At 49.7% G+C, this 16368-nt stretch overlaps 1 long non-coding RNA gene and 1 other non-coding gene across 2 annotated transcripts in view; one reads left to right on the top strand and one right to left on the bottom strand.

Annotated features, from left to right (window-relative positions):
- LOC147660963 (uncharacterized) overlaps positions 1-16368 on the bottom strand; it is an 80356-nt gene that overhangs the window by 3608 nt on the left and 60380 nt on the right. The gene's annotated exons all lie outside the window — the stretch shown is intronic.
- On the top strand, positions 14412-14483 carry TRNAA-CGC (transfer RNA alanine (anticodon CGC)). The gene has a single exon. It is a non-coding gene; the product is annotated as a tRNA-Ala (tRNA).

A 16368-nucleotide genomic window follows, 5' to 3' on the forward strand; every position in this document is an offset into this window, starting at 1 on the left:
ACTTCTCAGGAATAAAATAATGAATGATGATTGTTTGTGCATTTTATTCTGTACCCATCATAATAAGTACATATCCATATCCACTAAGAGGTTAATATATGAGATGGTACCCACTTTTAAAGGCTCAATCAATGGGTCGATAATTGATTATATATTCATTTCCCTAGGCCTCACCTCAAAGGTGAGAGATTATAAAGTAACTGCCTCATCCCATAGTGATCATAACCCTCTGTCAATTGAGATACACTGGAGTGACTTATGGCGTAAACAAGTGGGACAATCCCGGGTTTGCACCATGGCGGTGCCCAGTGATCAGGGCAGAGGGCTCAAATGGGGTAAGGTTGTGGAGGAAAAGTTTATGGATACTTTATTGCCCAAAATTGAGGGACCATTGGAAACTTGTTTGGATCAAACTACTTCAAATCACCAAATCATTACAGCTTTTATTTTTATCTCTGCACAAACCGCCAGGGACCTCACAAAACCTTTATCACAGTACCCTATAAAGCCTCATAAATGGTTTGATATCAAATGCTCAAGGTCCCACAGAGATCTGAAACTGGCCCTTAAGGCTAAGGATAGAGATAAAGAACTAATCTCAAATTTGAGGCGGGCCTATAAAGCAAATGTTAAGGCAAGGAAAAACGAGATCAAAAACAATGCTTGGAATGATCTTCTTAATATAGATGTCCTCAAAAACAGCAAACAATTTTGGGACATTATTAATCATTCTTTTTTTTCGGGGGATGATAATATGGTTACTCTCCTCCACAAGCGCCTCGCACTGCTGTACATTTATTGATTGTGCCGTGTGTCTGCCTTTGTTGACTCTTGACCTGTAATCGGTGCCTGTGTGCTTAACTGTGCCCACGGGAATATTTTATTTTAAATAAGCATTTCCATAACCTTTATTTGCTTTTCTTGTGCCCTAATATCGGCGTGTTAGCCTTTGTGTTTTGTTTTATACGTATTGCCATTTGGTTGTGCCTTCAGCCCGTCCCTCCCCTCACGCTCCCGCCTCCCAGCCGCCCCGCCCACCCACTGGCTATCTGCACCGTCCGGTCCGACATTTCCCTGTGACCAGCCTGTTTCCGGATGCAGCGGTTGCTCCCCCTTGCCTCCTGCAGCTTCTGGGTATCCTAGCACTGTTCTCCTCCACAAGCGCCTCGCACTGCTGTACATTTATTGATTGTGCCGTGTGTTTGCCTTTGTTGACTCTTGACCCGTAATTGGTGCATGTGTGCTTAACTGTGCCCACGGGAGTATTTTATTTTAAATAAGCATTTCCATAACCTTTATTTGCTTTTCTTGTGCCCTAATATCAGCGTGTTAGCCTTTGTGTTTTGTTTTATACGTATTGGCATTTGGTTGTGCCTTCAGCCCGTCCCTCCTACCACGCTCCCGCCTCCCAGCCGCCCCGCCCACCCACTGGCTATCTGCACCGTCCGGTCCGACATTTCCCTGTGACCAGCCTGTCTCCGGACGCAGCGGTTGCTCCCCCTTGCCTCCTGCATCTTCTGGTTATCGTAGCGCTGCTCTCCTCCACAAGCGCCTCGCACTGCTGTACATTTATTGATTGTGCCGTGTGTCTGCCTTTGTTGACTCTTGACCCGTAATTGGTGCCCGTGTGCTTAACTGTGCCCACGGGAGTATTTTATTTTAAATAAGCATTTCCATAACCTTTATTTGCTTTTCTTGTGCCCTAATATCGGCGTGTTAGCCTTTGTGTTTTGTTTTATACGTATTGCCATTTGGTTGTGCCTTCAGCCCGTCCCTCCCCCCACGCTCCCACCTCCCAGCCGCCCCACCCACCCACTGGCTATCTGCACCATCCGGTCCGACATTTCCCTGTGACCAGCCTGTCTCCGGACGCAGCGGTTGCTCCCCCTTGCCTCCTGCAGCTTCTGGATATCGTAGCGCTGCTCTCCTCCACAAGCGCCTCGCACTGCTGTACATTTATTGATTGTGCCGTGTGTCTGCCTTTGTTGACTCTTGACCCGTAATTAGTGCCTGTGTGCTTAACTGTGCCCACAGGAGTATTTTATTTTAAATAAGCATTTCCATAACCTTTATTTGCTTTTCTTGTGCCCTAATATCGGCGTGTTAGCCTTTGTGTTTTGTTTTATACGTATTGCCATTTGGTTGTGCCTTCAGCCCGTCCCTCCCCCCACGCTCCCGCCTCCCAGCCGCCCTGCCCACCCACTGGCTATCTGCACCGTCCGGTCCGACATTTCCCTGTGACCAGCCTGTCTCCGGACGCAGCGGTTGCTCCCCCTTGCCTCCTGCAGCTTCTGGGTATCGTAGCACTGCTCTCCTCCACAAGCGCCTCGCACTGCTGTAGATTTATTGATTGTGCCGTGTGTCTGCCTTTGTTGACTCTTGACCCGTAATTGGTGCCTGTGTGCTTAACCGTGCCCACGGGAGTATTTTATTTTAAATAAGCATTTCCATAACCTTTATTTGCTTTTCTTGTGCCCTAATATCGGCGTGTTAGCCTTTGTGTTTTGTTTTATACGTATTGCCATTTGGTTGTGCCTTCAGCCCGTCCCTCCCCCCACGCTCCCGCCTCCCAGCCGCCCCGCCCACTCAGTGGCTATCTGCACCGTCCGGTCCGACATTTCCCTGTGACTTGCCTGTCTCCGGACGCAGCGGTTGCTCCCCCTTGCCTCCTGCAGCTTCTGGGTATCGTAGCGCTGCTCTCCTTCACAAGCGCCTCGCACTGCTGTACATTTATTGATTGTGCCGTGTGTCTGCCTTTGTTGACTCTTGACCCGTAATTGGTGCCTGTGTGCTTAACTGTGCCCACGGAAGTATTTTATTTTAATTAAGCATTTCCATAACCTTTATTTGCTTTTCTTGTGCACTAATATCGGCGTGTTAGCCTTTGTGTTTTGTTTTATACGTATTGCCATTTGGTTGTGCCTTCAGCCCGTCCCTCCCCCCACGCTCCCGCCTCCCAGCCGCCCCGCCCACGATCCGCCCCCCTCCACCCTCCATTAATGACAGCTGGACAATCGCGCAGCGGTCGCGCCCCAGTTGCGCCGAAGGTGCGCCAAAGGTAAGCCCGTCTACACCCGTCCGCGCCAAGCCCGCGCCCAGCGCCAGACCCCCTGGCTCTTGTACCAGCCACCCCACCCGCATTACATATGCCACCTCCACCCTCTTAGCCCTTAACCCCGGTCGACCTACGCCCAAGCCACCCCTAGACACACCCATGGACCCTTCACATGCAACTCCTGCAAGTTTGACGGCACCAAGACCAACTCCTCATCCACTAACACAAAACAGAGACCTGACACCAACCACCTAAAATGCATCCTACTCAACACCCGCTCGGTCCACAGACACGCCATCGACCTCTGGAATCTACTAGACACCATCTCTCCGGACGTTGCCTTCCTAACTGAAACATGGATGAACGCCTCCTCAGCCCCAGACATCACCATTGCCATCCCGGAAGGCTACAAGATCATCCGAAAAGACCGCACCAAGCAAACAGGAGGAGGCATCGCTATCGTCCATAAGAATTCCATCCGCATCTCAACCAGCTCAGATGTCAACCTCGCTAGCGCTGAACAGCTTCACTTCCAGATCCACACCGACCCCAAGACCACCCTCCTCTACAGGCCACCAGGACCCCGTGCACAATTCAGTGAAGACATCACTGACTTTATCACCCCACACGCCCTCCCCTCCGAGGACTACATTCTTTTGGGAGACCTCAATTTTCACCTGGAAAAAAACAACGACAGCAACACCACCACCCTTCTGGACAATCTCGCCAACCTCGGACTCAAACAACTTGTTAATACCCCCACTCACTACGCAGGTCACACACTCGACCCTATCTTCACCTCCAGCAAACATATCTCCTTCAGTCACACCACAGCTCTCCATTGGACGGACCACAGCTGCGTTCACTTTATCTACAAAAAGACCACAACCCACAACCATCCTCAACCTACTCTGCGAAGAAACTGGAACAAAATCACCATCGACCAGATCTCCTCATCGCTTCTTCAAAACCCCCCTGCCCACTCTTCGAACCCCAACCAAGCAGCCATTAACCTCACTCAATGGCTAACCAACAGCGCCAACAACCTAGCACCCCTGAAAAAACGTCAAATCAAACTAGGCAACAAAAACGCCCCCTAGTTCAACGATGATCCTAAAAAATCCAAGAAACTCTGTCGCTCCCTTGAGAAGGCATGGAAAAAAGACCCAAACACCAGCACCAGGGACGCCTTCAAAAACGCCACCCGCAGACACCACCAACTGATCCGGACTGCCAAGAAAGCCGCTTTCAAAGACCGACTTGACAACAACGCCCACAACAGCAAGAAATTATTCAACATCGTCAAAGACTTTACCAACCCCTCTGCCAACTCCAACGACATCACTCCCTCCCAAGCCCTTTGCGACTCACTAGCTTCGTTCTTCCACGACAAAATCGCAGACATCCACAACAGCTTCGACAACCAACCCGGAGACCAACCCACCCAACCTTCTGCCGTACCTTTACCCCCCTTGAACATCCTTAAAGACTGGAACCCAATCTCCACTGAGGACACCATCCGCCTGATGAACTCCATCCACTCAGGATCCCCCACAGACCCATGCCCTCACCACATCTTCAACAAAGCAGATTCCATCATAGCACCACACCTCCGAGACGTCATCAACTGCTCCCTCAACTCCGCCACCTTCCTGGAAAGCTGGAAACACGCCGAACTCAGCGCCCTTCTGAAAAAACTCACAGCTGACCCCACCGAACTCAAAAACTACCGCCCCATCTCGCTCCTTCCATTCCCGGCCAAAGTCATCGAGAAAGATGTCAACAACCAGCTCGCCGCCTTCATCGAAACCAACAAATCCCTCGACTCCTCACAGTCCGGCTTCCGAGCCAAGCACAGCACTGAGACCGCACTCATCGCAGCAACAGACGACATTCGAACTCTACTGGACAATGGAGACACAGTCGCCCTCATCCTCCTCGACCTCTCCGCATACTTTGACACAGTCTGTCATAGCACCCTGTTACAACGCCTCAGAAACATCGGAATCCAAGGAAAAGCACTGGAATGGATCACCTCGCTCCTCGCCGGAAGAACCCAGAGAGTCCGCCTCCCACCATTCAAGTCAGAGGCCACTGAAGTCATTTGCGGCGTGCCACAAGGATCCTCACTCAGTCCCACCCTCTTCAACGTATACATGAGCCCCCTCGCGGCCATCGCACGCCAATACAACCTCAACATCATCTCCTACGCTGATGACACTCAACTGATCCTCTCACTCACCAAAGACCCTAACACCGCCAAAACCAACCTACATGAAGGAATGAAAGAAGTAGCCGATTGGATGAAGCACAGCCGTCTGAAACTGAATTCCGACAAAACAGAAGTCCTTATCTTAGGTACCCCCCCCTCTGCCTGGGACGACTCTTGGTGGCCAGAGTCCCTTGGAAAAGCACCCACCCCGACAGACCAAGCACGGAACATGGGCGTCATCCTGGACTCCTCACTCTCGATGACCAGACAAGTCAACGCCGTTTCATCATCGTGCTTCAACATTCTTCGCATGCTCATAAAAACTTTTCGCTGGATCCCCACCGAAACTAGAAAAACGGTCACCCACGCACTGGTTACAAGCCGCCTGGACTACGGAAACACTCTATACGCCGGTACCACTGCAAAACTTCAGAAAAAACTCCAACGCATCCAGAACGCATCAGCCAGACTCATACTAGACATCCCCCGTAACGACCACATTTCTGGTCACCTGAAAAACCTCCACTGGCTCCCCGTCAATAAGAGGATAACATTCCGACTCCTAACCCACGCACACAATGCACTTTACGAACTTGGACCCGAATGCCTCAACACACGACTTTCATTCTACACCCCCCCCCGCCAGCTACGCTCCTCCAACCAAGCCCTTGCTGCTGTACCTCGCATCAACAAAACCACCATGGGAGGAAGATCCTTCTCCTACCTGGCGGCTAAAACCTGGAACTCACTTCCCATTCACCTTCGCCTCACTCAGAACCACCTAGCATTCAGAAAGCAACTTAAAACGTGGATATTCGACAAGTAATTCCCCACCCTTCTCCAAGCGCCTTGAGACCCTCTGGGTATGTAGCGCGCTATATAAATTAATTGAATTGAATTCAATTGAATTGTGTAATTCCTGACGAAAAATGGGTACAGCATTTTAGTAATATATATGGAGGTAACAAAAATGAAACCATAGGCATTACTGAGATGGACCATTGTTTAGCCACAGTAGAGTTCACTGAAGAGGAGGTTTATAAAGCCATAATGGAATCTACAAAAAACAAGGCACCAGGCCCCGATGGAGTGCCGGCGGACTTTTTTAAATATTGCCCGACACTCTGGAGCAAAGTATTGGCTAGAGTGTTCAGAGTAACAAACGAAGGAACCCTCTCTGAAACATGGGCAACATCTATTATTGTACCTATTTTCAAGAAGGGAAATCGGGAGGACCCAGGGTGTTACCGCCTGATTTCCCTTATTGACTCTACCTTTAAAATCTTAGGTAGAGTCTTATTGGTCAAACTGAGGGATAATTTAGAACAGCATGGGGGGCTCTCAAATATCCAATATGGGTTCCGTGAAAATAGAGGGACGCTTGAACAATGTTCCAATCTTCACCTCTTGGTTTCCAAGTATACGGTGGCCAGGGAGGGGTCAGTATATCTGGCTTTTATGGACCTCTCCTCAGCTTTCGACTTGGTGAACAGGAGTAAGCTATGGACTCTCCTTCTTGAGATAGGTATAGAGGAACATCTGGTGGCTTTTATTGCTAGGTTACATCAGGACCTTAATGCCAAAATAAGAGTCACTAGGGATGGAAGGCGTACAGACAGCTTTAAATCTGAGAAGGAGGTGCGCCAGGGTTGTATCCTGGCCCCCCTTCTCTTTACCATCTATATAAATGGGCTGGGCAAAGACCTTGAAGCAGGAATGGCTGACGTACCGCGTGTAGGAGGAGAGCAGATACCAGCCCTCCTATACGCGGACGATGCCGTTTTAATTGCACGAACCGGTATCGGTCTACAGGCCCTTCTGGACCGTTTTGGCTCCTTTATGGAGAACTTAGATCTGAAAATTAATGTTTCAAAGTCTCATACCATGATCATAGGACGTAAAGTAAATATGTTGCACAAAAAATCTTTTACCTGCAAGGGCGAGATTCTCTCTAGGGTACCAGTTTTTCCATACCTGGGGTCCTTTTTGATCAAAGAGGGTCCTGGGTCCCCCAGATCAAAGCAAAGAGTCTTAGTCTAGCACGATCATCTTCTGCTCTGCTGGCCTTCACAAAAAGATTAGGAGCTAAACCGATGGAGGCAGTGATTAAAATATATAACAGCAAGTGTGTCCCAATTGCTATGTACGGGGCCGCTATGTGGGGATATGCAAACTTGGTAAAAATACAGAGGGTGGAAAATGGTATTATTAGGAAAATTCTATCTGTCCCAAATTCCACACCCACCTTCTCGATCCATGAAGAAATGGGCTTGCCCTACATTGTTGATAAATTAAAACTAGCCCCACTTCTTTTCTGGTCCAAAACATGGCTGAACCCCGAGCTAACGCTAAATCACGCCATCCTTAAAGATGTTATCTCAAGGGATAATGCCATGAGAATACCCTGGCTGAAATATATCAGATCTACTTTTTCTATGCTGGGGAGACCGGAACTCTTTAATGACCCAATTAACATCAGAAGGGAAGATATTGGATGGGTCAAGCAGGCGTTTCTGGAGAGGGCATGTATGGCAAGAGAGGAGTTGGAGCTTAAGAAACTCTCGGTAAGGGCGCATATAGTTTTAACGACCACCCCCTCCCTGGAACCGTACTTAAAAATTGTGACCAACCCACTCCATAGACTCCTACTTACAAAATTCAGGCTGAATTTAATTCATTATTCATTAGGAAATTTCCCTGTGTGGTCAAAACTTGAAGACGGCCCACCCTGTGATTGTGATCAATTCTCAGTACAAGATACCCTCCATTTTACATTTTTCTGTGGTTTTTACACTAGGGAGAGGGTAAAATATCTACTTCCTGTTTTAAGGGCCGTTGGTTTTACTCAAATAAGGCCAGCTTTAATTTTTCTTCAAATGTTGGCAGACACCCATACTATGTTTAGTGTTGCCTGTTATTTAACAGCTGCATTCAGATCAAGGAAGAAAAGATTACCTAACATAGCCTATTTTTAATCAAAACTTGGTTTTAAAAGGAGATTTTTAATAATTGTAATAATTTTTAACTTTTGTAACTCTTTGGTAAAATGAAGTTAACATGTTGAAATTTAGTAACCAGATCAATTGATGTTTTAAATTGTATTTGTATGTTGTCCTTTTATGATTTTAACAAAAGTCGAATAAAGAGTATTTTGACTGACACTAAGAGGTTAAGGTTATAGCACGAGGGCCGGACTGGGAGCTGTAACTGGCCCTGGCAAACGGCTCGGCCGGCTCTCTGGGGGAGTGGCCGAGCTGTTTACTAGGACCGGTTTCTGACAATTTTTTTTACAGTGGGAGGATATTGCCGGCTCCCGGTAACAAAATTGACCAGCAAGAGCCCAAAACAGGCCCCCACCCTCGTGGCCCACCAGGGAAATGCCAGTGCCAGCTATGACCAGTCTCACCCTGTAAAGAACCCTTTATGTGTCCAGAATATTCAAAAGTCAAAGACCATCCAAAGCTGCATTTTAAGGCACCATCAGTTGTGGTACATTTAGCGTTAGGACAAAGTGAAGAATTGCCATTTAATATGGAAGCCCCCAATTGTCTGGTGAAGCCTGTAGGTCTTTGTATTAAAAGGATGAGCTTTTGGCTTTGCCACATCTTGCCCATACCGAAATATGAAAGCGTGCGTCAAGGTGCATGCGCATGTTTTGTAATTCAGAAATTGATTTCCTATTTAGGGACACTTGTTCTTATATGACTACCATGAGTTATCTTGCATGCATACACATATGTCATAATAGGGTCACCATTTCCTTCGTTTTTTTTATTTACTGTTCCAAGATGGCAGATGATTACTTTGGAGTAGTTCATTAAAAAAATGAGTCTCATTTTGATAACATTGTGCTGCAGTAGCAAAATACAGCAGCCGGGCCCACAAGTCAATAAATAAATCAACAACACAAAAATGTAATCGATGGGACAGGGAAGGGACGGTGTGGAATGGTAGGAATGGAAAGTTGGCAGGAAGTAAACACTGATGATTGGTGGGAGCAAAGGGGAAGACACAAATGAAGATCTATATTTACAAAAAAATAAGTAAGAACTAAAAGCTGGAGTAACGGGGAAGCAACATGCAAATTGGCGGGGCAATGTGAGGAGAAAAAGCAGCACACAGGCAAGAGAGTAAGAAATATTATATGCTCCATGAAGTCCTCAAAATAAAAGAACATTGTAGTTTCCTGAATGCAATTAGGTTGGAGTGCCGAAACTTCAACATCAGCAGAGGACAGATACAAGTTAACCTCAAAACAATGTGAGACCGAAATATTCTTGCACGTGACAAGCACAAAAATAAGAAGGAAAGCCATCGAATCAAGAGAGGGAAGTGAGATAGACTACACATCCCTTTAATCATGTGTAATGAAGTAACCCATAAGCTACTCTAAGTATTTGGGAAACAACAGGCCTGGCCAACAGACAGCTAAAGAATTATGTAGGCAAGGAATTATGTAGACTTTTAGGCTTTTACATGCCTCAATTGAGGCCCAAATTACAATAAGTGTGGAGCAGATTTCCAGTGTGGCATTCTGCTTGGCATTATTATCAGGAAACCCGTGTACCCAGTCCAGAATCTCCAGGTGCGGTTGCACTGGAATATTTTACCAGCCAAAAATCTACATTGCACCCCTGCACCCAGTTCCTGCCCCCCCCTGATCCTTAGCGAAGGCATGGTGGATACTTGTAATGCTATGATTATGTATGGTAATCCCCATTACTCTTAGTCCTACTCGTCCTCGACCCAGTCATCACTCATGAGGTATTCCACAGAGAGGAAACAAAACAGGAAATGCTTTTAGGCTACACCCCCCCTCCTGCCAGGTGCTATATCACACCTAACCACCAGAAGCACATCCTGACACACCAAGCAACAAAGGGAAGGAGGGTGGGAAGTATGACTGGGTCGAGGACGAGTAGGACTAAGAGTAATGGGGATTACCATACGTAATCATAGCATTACCTCTACGTCCCTCATCCTCGACTCAGTGATCACTCATGAGGCATACCAAAGCAACGCCCAAACAGGCCTTTGGCAACCCACACACAACAAAACACAGACCAGACACAAAGGAGTGCAGCAAGAGAAAGTTTCAATAAACAAACAGAATCAGAGCGGAGGGGGAACCCCCACAGCCTGCAACACCCCACAAGCAAAAACTGGTCCGGTCAGACAAGGCACAACCCAACCAGCAGTGCCTCACAAACGTGGACTCGGAGGCCCAGGTCCCAGCCCGACAAATTTCACCAAGAGACACACCCAGGTAAGCAGCCCAGGAGGCAGACACGCCCCGAGCGGAACGTGCCTGGACACCCACCGGACAAGGTAATCCAGTACCAAGATAGGCAAGAGTGATGACAGTCTTAATCCAGCGACCCAAAGTGAGCCTGGAAGCAGCCTTACCCTTACCAGCCAAGCCAAAGGTCACGGAGAGAGAGTCAGAAGAGCGAAACACCCCAGAACGAGCCACATAAATGGACAAGGCACGTTTGAGGTCAAAAGAATGAACAGAATAGCCACCTGGTATGACAGAAACTTAAGGTCCACAGACTCCAAAGGTTCAAAGGGGAAAGACTGCAAAACCCCCAACACCAAGGAGAGACCCCAAGGGGGCACTAAACAGCGAACAGACGGAAAAGAGAGAGAGAAACTTCGAAAAAGGCAAGAAACCAACAAGCCATCAGAAGGAAGAAAGGAATCCGGGTCTCGGAAGGCACGGAAAGCAGCCCATTGGCCACGCAAGGTAGATAAAGCAAAGCGCTTCTGAAACCCATCCAGAAAAAACAGAAGAACAGAAGACAAAGGGCAAGAGGAAGGTGACAGACCAGAGGAGGAACACCACCTCGAAAAAGAAGACCAGTACTCAGAATAGGAAGACAAGGTAGACTACCTACGAGAAGCCTTCAGTACCGAAAGCAAGTGGTTGGGCAGACCACGGGCCCCAAGAGACAACCATTTAACCTCCAAACCGCCAAGGTGAGGGGAACCAGAAAGAGGGACGGAGACCTCAGAGGAGAGGGGTAGTGGGGCAGAAGCCAAGGAGGCCCCACCCCCAGGCCCAGCAGCAGAGGAAACCAGGACCTCCTCGGCCAGTGAGGCAGCACTGCCACCACCTGAGCCCACTCCCGCTGAACCCTCAGCAGAAAGGCAGGAATCAAAGGAAAGGGAGGAAAGGCCTAGAGAAGCCAAGGAGGGCAAAGGAGAGACAAGGCATCCACCCCCCAGGCACCCACCTCCGGAGACCAGGAGCAGAACAGGGGTACCAGGGCATTGGACCCCGAAGCAAACAAGTCCAAAGCCGGAGTCCCGAACCTCAGGCAAAGCATCCGAAAGGTCCTGGGAGCCAGACACATGGACAGAGACGAGGGAAACCTCCGGCTCAGCGAGTCCGCCACCACGTTGTCCACACCCCGAATGCGTTGAGAAGACAGGGCCAGAAGATGAAATTCTGCCCAAGCCGAGATGGTCCCTGGATCTGGTGGCCTGTTCCAACTGCGGGTCCCCCCCATGTGATTTATATAAGCCACAGTCACCGTGTTGTCCGATTTCACCAGGACATGGCAACCCACCACATGAAGATGGAAACAGCGAAGCGCCCCCTCCTCTGCAGACAACTCCCTCCAGATGGATGACCTGTGAGACTCCGACGGGAGCCAATGAGCCTGCACCACCCAATGGGCCAGAGTCGCGCCCCAGCCCGAGGCGCTGGCATCCGTCATCACAACCAGAGGAGGAGGGAGACGAAACAACATCCCCAGGGAAAGGTGGGAGGGGTCCAGCCACCATTGGAGAGCAGACACAACATCCAGAGACACAGGAACAGGAACAGCAAAATCCAGGACAGGGAAGGGGACCCACCGCAGCACATGCCACAGCAGAGGCCACAGATGAACCCTGGCCCAGTGCACGGTGAAAACAGAAGCAGCCATGTGGCCCTGAATCTCCAGCCACTGAAGGAGGGGAGCCGAGGCTTGCGACAACAGCTTCCTCAGCAAGGACTGAAGGCGACGAATCCGGGCGTCCGGCAGGAACACTCTGCCCAACACAGAATCGAACACGGCTCTGATGAAGGACCTTCGGGTCGCAGGCTCCAGGCGACATTTCGGCAAGTTGATCAAGAAACCGTGGCCCCTGAGTGCAGACATGGTCGAGTGAAAGTGGTGAGACATGACCTCCAGGGACGGAGCCTGAACCATTCAGACGACCAAATACGGGAATACAGACACCCCCAGGAGATGGCCACCAAGGGAGCCACCACCTTGGTGAACACCCGGGGGGCGGACCGAAGACCAAAGGGGAGGACGCAGAACTGTCACTGCTGATACGCCAGGCAGAAGCACAGGAAACGCTGACCCGTCACAGCCATGGGGACGTGCAGATACACATCTTGGAGGGCGAGAGTGGAGAACACCCAACCCAACTGGATCAACGGAATAACTTTCTGGAAGGTCTCCATCTTGAACGGGATCTTCCGCATGAAGAAGTTCAGAACCTGAAGGATGACGACCACCCAGAAGCCCCCCATGATCTTCGGCCCCACAAAGATGATGGAGTAGACGCCCAACCCCCGCTCCGCCATTGGAACAGGGACAACCGCAAGCTCGCTGACCAAAGAACGAACCCCGTCCACCAAGGCTAGACGGCGGGAGGCATCCTGAGGAGAAGAGGTCATCACCACCCAGGAGGGGGGAGGGGGGGACAAGAATTCGATCCGGTAGCCCCTCGACAAGAGATCCAGCACCCATCTGTCCGAGGTCATCAGGCGCCAAGCAGGAAGGAACCGGCAAAGTCTCCCACCAAACAGATGTGGACCACCAGCGAGAACGTCCCCAAGGGTGGCATAGTCAGGAACGCAGTGGACCAGACCCGGCACCCCTCTGGGACTTCTTCTGAAACTCCAGTGGAAAGGACCGGCCAGTGCCACAATGACTCCTGAAGGAGGACTGGCGAAACCTGGAAGGCTGGCGAAAAGACCTGGCACCAGCGAAGGAGGAACCCCCACCGGGCGGAAGGACATGAAAGGACAAAGAAAGCTTACGCTCTATAAAAACCATGTGCAGTGACTCCTCCAGAAAGATGCCAAACAGACGGGCACCAGTAAAGGCAGCCTCAAAGCCATGGAACGCTGGGCCGCGTCCGTCTTCCAAATCCGCGGCAACAGGTCCCGACGGGCAGCAATAGAGGAACCACAGGACATCGCAGAAGCCCACACAGAAACAAAAGCATTGTCTGACAGGAATCCCGCCAGGCTCTCCAAAGACTCCAGCAAATCAGGACAACTGCCACCCACCTGCATAGCAGAAAACAGGTACTCGAAACCGGGCAGCAAAGACTGGGCAAAATAGGCTCCATAAATCCCAGAACGAAGAGCCAGGTGAGAGGCGGCGTAAGACACCATCAGAGCCTAATTCAACTATTATCAACACCGTCCATCAGAATGTCATCATCGGTCATGGAAGGACGACCCACAAGACTGGCCACAACGGAATCAATAGGAATGGAACCAGGCAAAGAGCCCGCCATATCCTACAATGGAGAAAGCATGGACATAAACCTGGGCATGGAGAAATGATCCGGGTCCTTCCACTCCTTCAACAGAACCACGGACATAAAAGGATGCACCGGCAGAGAAGAGGCAACAGGCCACCAGAATTGCGGCAAGAGAACATCCAGAGAAGTGCTGGGTGCAGAATCCTCAGGAAACCCCATGTCAACCCACACATGGGAAAGGACGTCAGGCAAGAGCTCCCTGGAAATGGATATGCCCTGCAGCGCAACCGCAGCAAGCGAAGACCCATCAGAATCATCAGAGGAGGAAATATCCGAAGAAAGGCAGAAATCCCAACAGCAAGCCACTGATTAGCCTTAATAACAGAAAGAGTCTCCAGAATAAGGCACCCAATCCGGGCATCAGCACACTTCCAGGGACGCATCACAGGAGGGGGGGGGGGGGGGAGGTCCCCACCGGAATCAGGGGAAGAGGCAGGTACAGGAGAGGAATACCTCCTCTCATGATGGAGATTGCCCATGACTAACGCTCCCAAGCACAAAGCAGCAAGAAATGAACCACAAAGAAAAGAAAAACAGCGGCCAAACAGCCGGGGTGCAACTACCCCTTTAATAACATTAGAGGGCAGTAGAGGGGACGTAGCTCAGTGGAAGAGCGCATGCTTCGCATGTATGAGGCCCCGGGTTCAATCCCCGACATCTCCAGGAGTCTCTGTACAGTATCCTGGCTTGGGCTTATTCATTTATTTATTTATTTATGCAACCGTGCAGGAACACGGAACAGGCATGACTCTGCCCAGCGAGGAAATGGCCCCAAGAACCAGAGCGCCCGGAGCCCACCCGTACGCCCGCCTACACCAGCACCCGGCACCTAACACGGCAGACGGGTGCAACACAGGACAATGCGCATGCGCGCAAACCCAGGAAGACGCCGCTGAGACAGCCGACAAAGCACCGCCGCCGTCCGCCCCAGTGCAGCAGGGCGAGCAACGCGTCCCAGAGGCACACTCAGGAGCCGACACCAGGGCCCCCACAAGGCAATGAGGCCCCTGCGAGATCGGGGAATCCAAAGGGGAGGAGCGCGCTCCACAACAGCCCAGCGCTCACAGCCCCAAACCCCTACCTGCACGGTCGTGGTTCCAGCAGGAAAGAACATCGAGCAGCAGGAGGAAGATCCACAGCACACCAGCAGCTCGAACAGAGACCAGGGCAGTAAACGAAACAGGAAGACCCACGAAGCCAAGCAGCATAGGTCACCTGAGCCCAGGAGGAGAAAGGGAAGCCCAGCAGCCCCACTCCAAGGAATCCCACGACAGTCCATGGGAGCCCCCCAGAGCCCAGCAGAGGAGGATCCACAGGACTAACAAAGCAGGTAAGCGCCCGGCACTCACCCTAGCGCCTCTCATCAAGTAATCCACCTACAGGAAACAAAACAGGATGTGCTTCTTGTGGTTAGGTGTGATATAGCACCTGGCAGGAGGGGAGTGGAGCCTAAAAGCATTTTCTGTTTTGTTTCCTGTCTGTGGAATACCTCATGAGTGATGACTGGGTCCAGGACGAGGGAAGTAGAGGTAATGCTCCTCCATTAGATTACATTTTCTCGTTCTCTATCTATCCCTTTACATAGAGGTGCTGCAGATATTCACCAGTGCCTGGAGCAGGTGATAAATACCTGTCTTAAACCCCTTGGAATCAGGAATAGTGTGTGGAATTTTGAAAGGCAATCTAGGTCTGCAGACTTTTCCCCATTCCGAAGGGTTCAACTCATAACTGAAGGAATCCTGTGTCACAAAAATAGCTAGTACCAGTAATTCTGCTGCTTGGAATGTACTCACAGAATTTCTCCAAACACATATTGGGGCTGTCGGAAGGGTTGTAGCAGCACCAAATATTGGGTGTTATCCTGTTTTGATCACGGACCTCCCAGAGATAGGCATGGGGCATAGGGCCACTGGTTAGGAGAGGAGAAGGGAGCTGAGAAGGTACGCTGTACTTCTGTTGCATCATAAAACCGAATAAAACAACATTGATTCTAAAGCATAGGGACATGTAATTGGTCTGTTGAGGCAAATGGCACTTTAACTCATGTTACATTTATTTACTGTTTCAGATTTTGATATAAATATGCAACATGGTTTTCGAACCGCTTTTCAAGTTTTCAGAACATGTGGAGGACAGGTATTTTTTTTACATCACAATCCATCTGCTCCTCATTCATGTTGTCGGTTTCATCTGTATTGCCTGGGTTTTATATTGTGTATATTATATTGGATACAGTAGTTGCATCTTCAATATTAAGTGAAAATGGGTTTATACATATTGTTAAACAACATGTTATAACACTAGGGTTTTGTGTTTTTGTTTATCAAGTTTGTATTGCAAGTTTTTGCAAGTACTATGTCATAAGGTTTAACAAATACAATTGAAGAGGCAGTCTCCCTAGATATGGATGTCTACCCTTGGTCCATGTGGGCCACATGTTTGCAAGATTTTCAGAAGACCCACAGTGGCTAAATACCCCAACAATGCAATTGATTGGGAATCCTTTACCCCATCAATTGCTGTCCTGAGCGTCTAACATGAATCCGGT

The sequence above is a fragment of the Lissotriton vulgaris genome, unplaced genomic scaffold (assembly GCF_964263255.1).
Source record: "Lissotriton vulgaris unplaced genomic scaffold, aLisVul1.2 SCAFFOLD_617, whole genome shotgun sequence".
In the NCBI taxonomy this organism is placed as follows: domain Eukaryota; kingdom Metazoa; phylum Chordata; class Amphibia; order Caudata; family Salamandridae; genus Lissotriton; species Lissotriton vulgaris.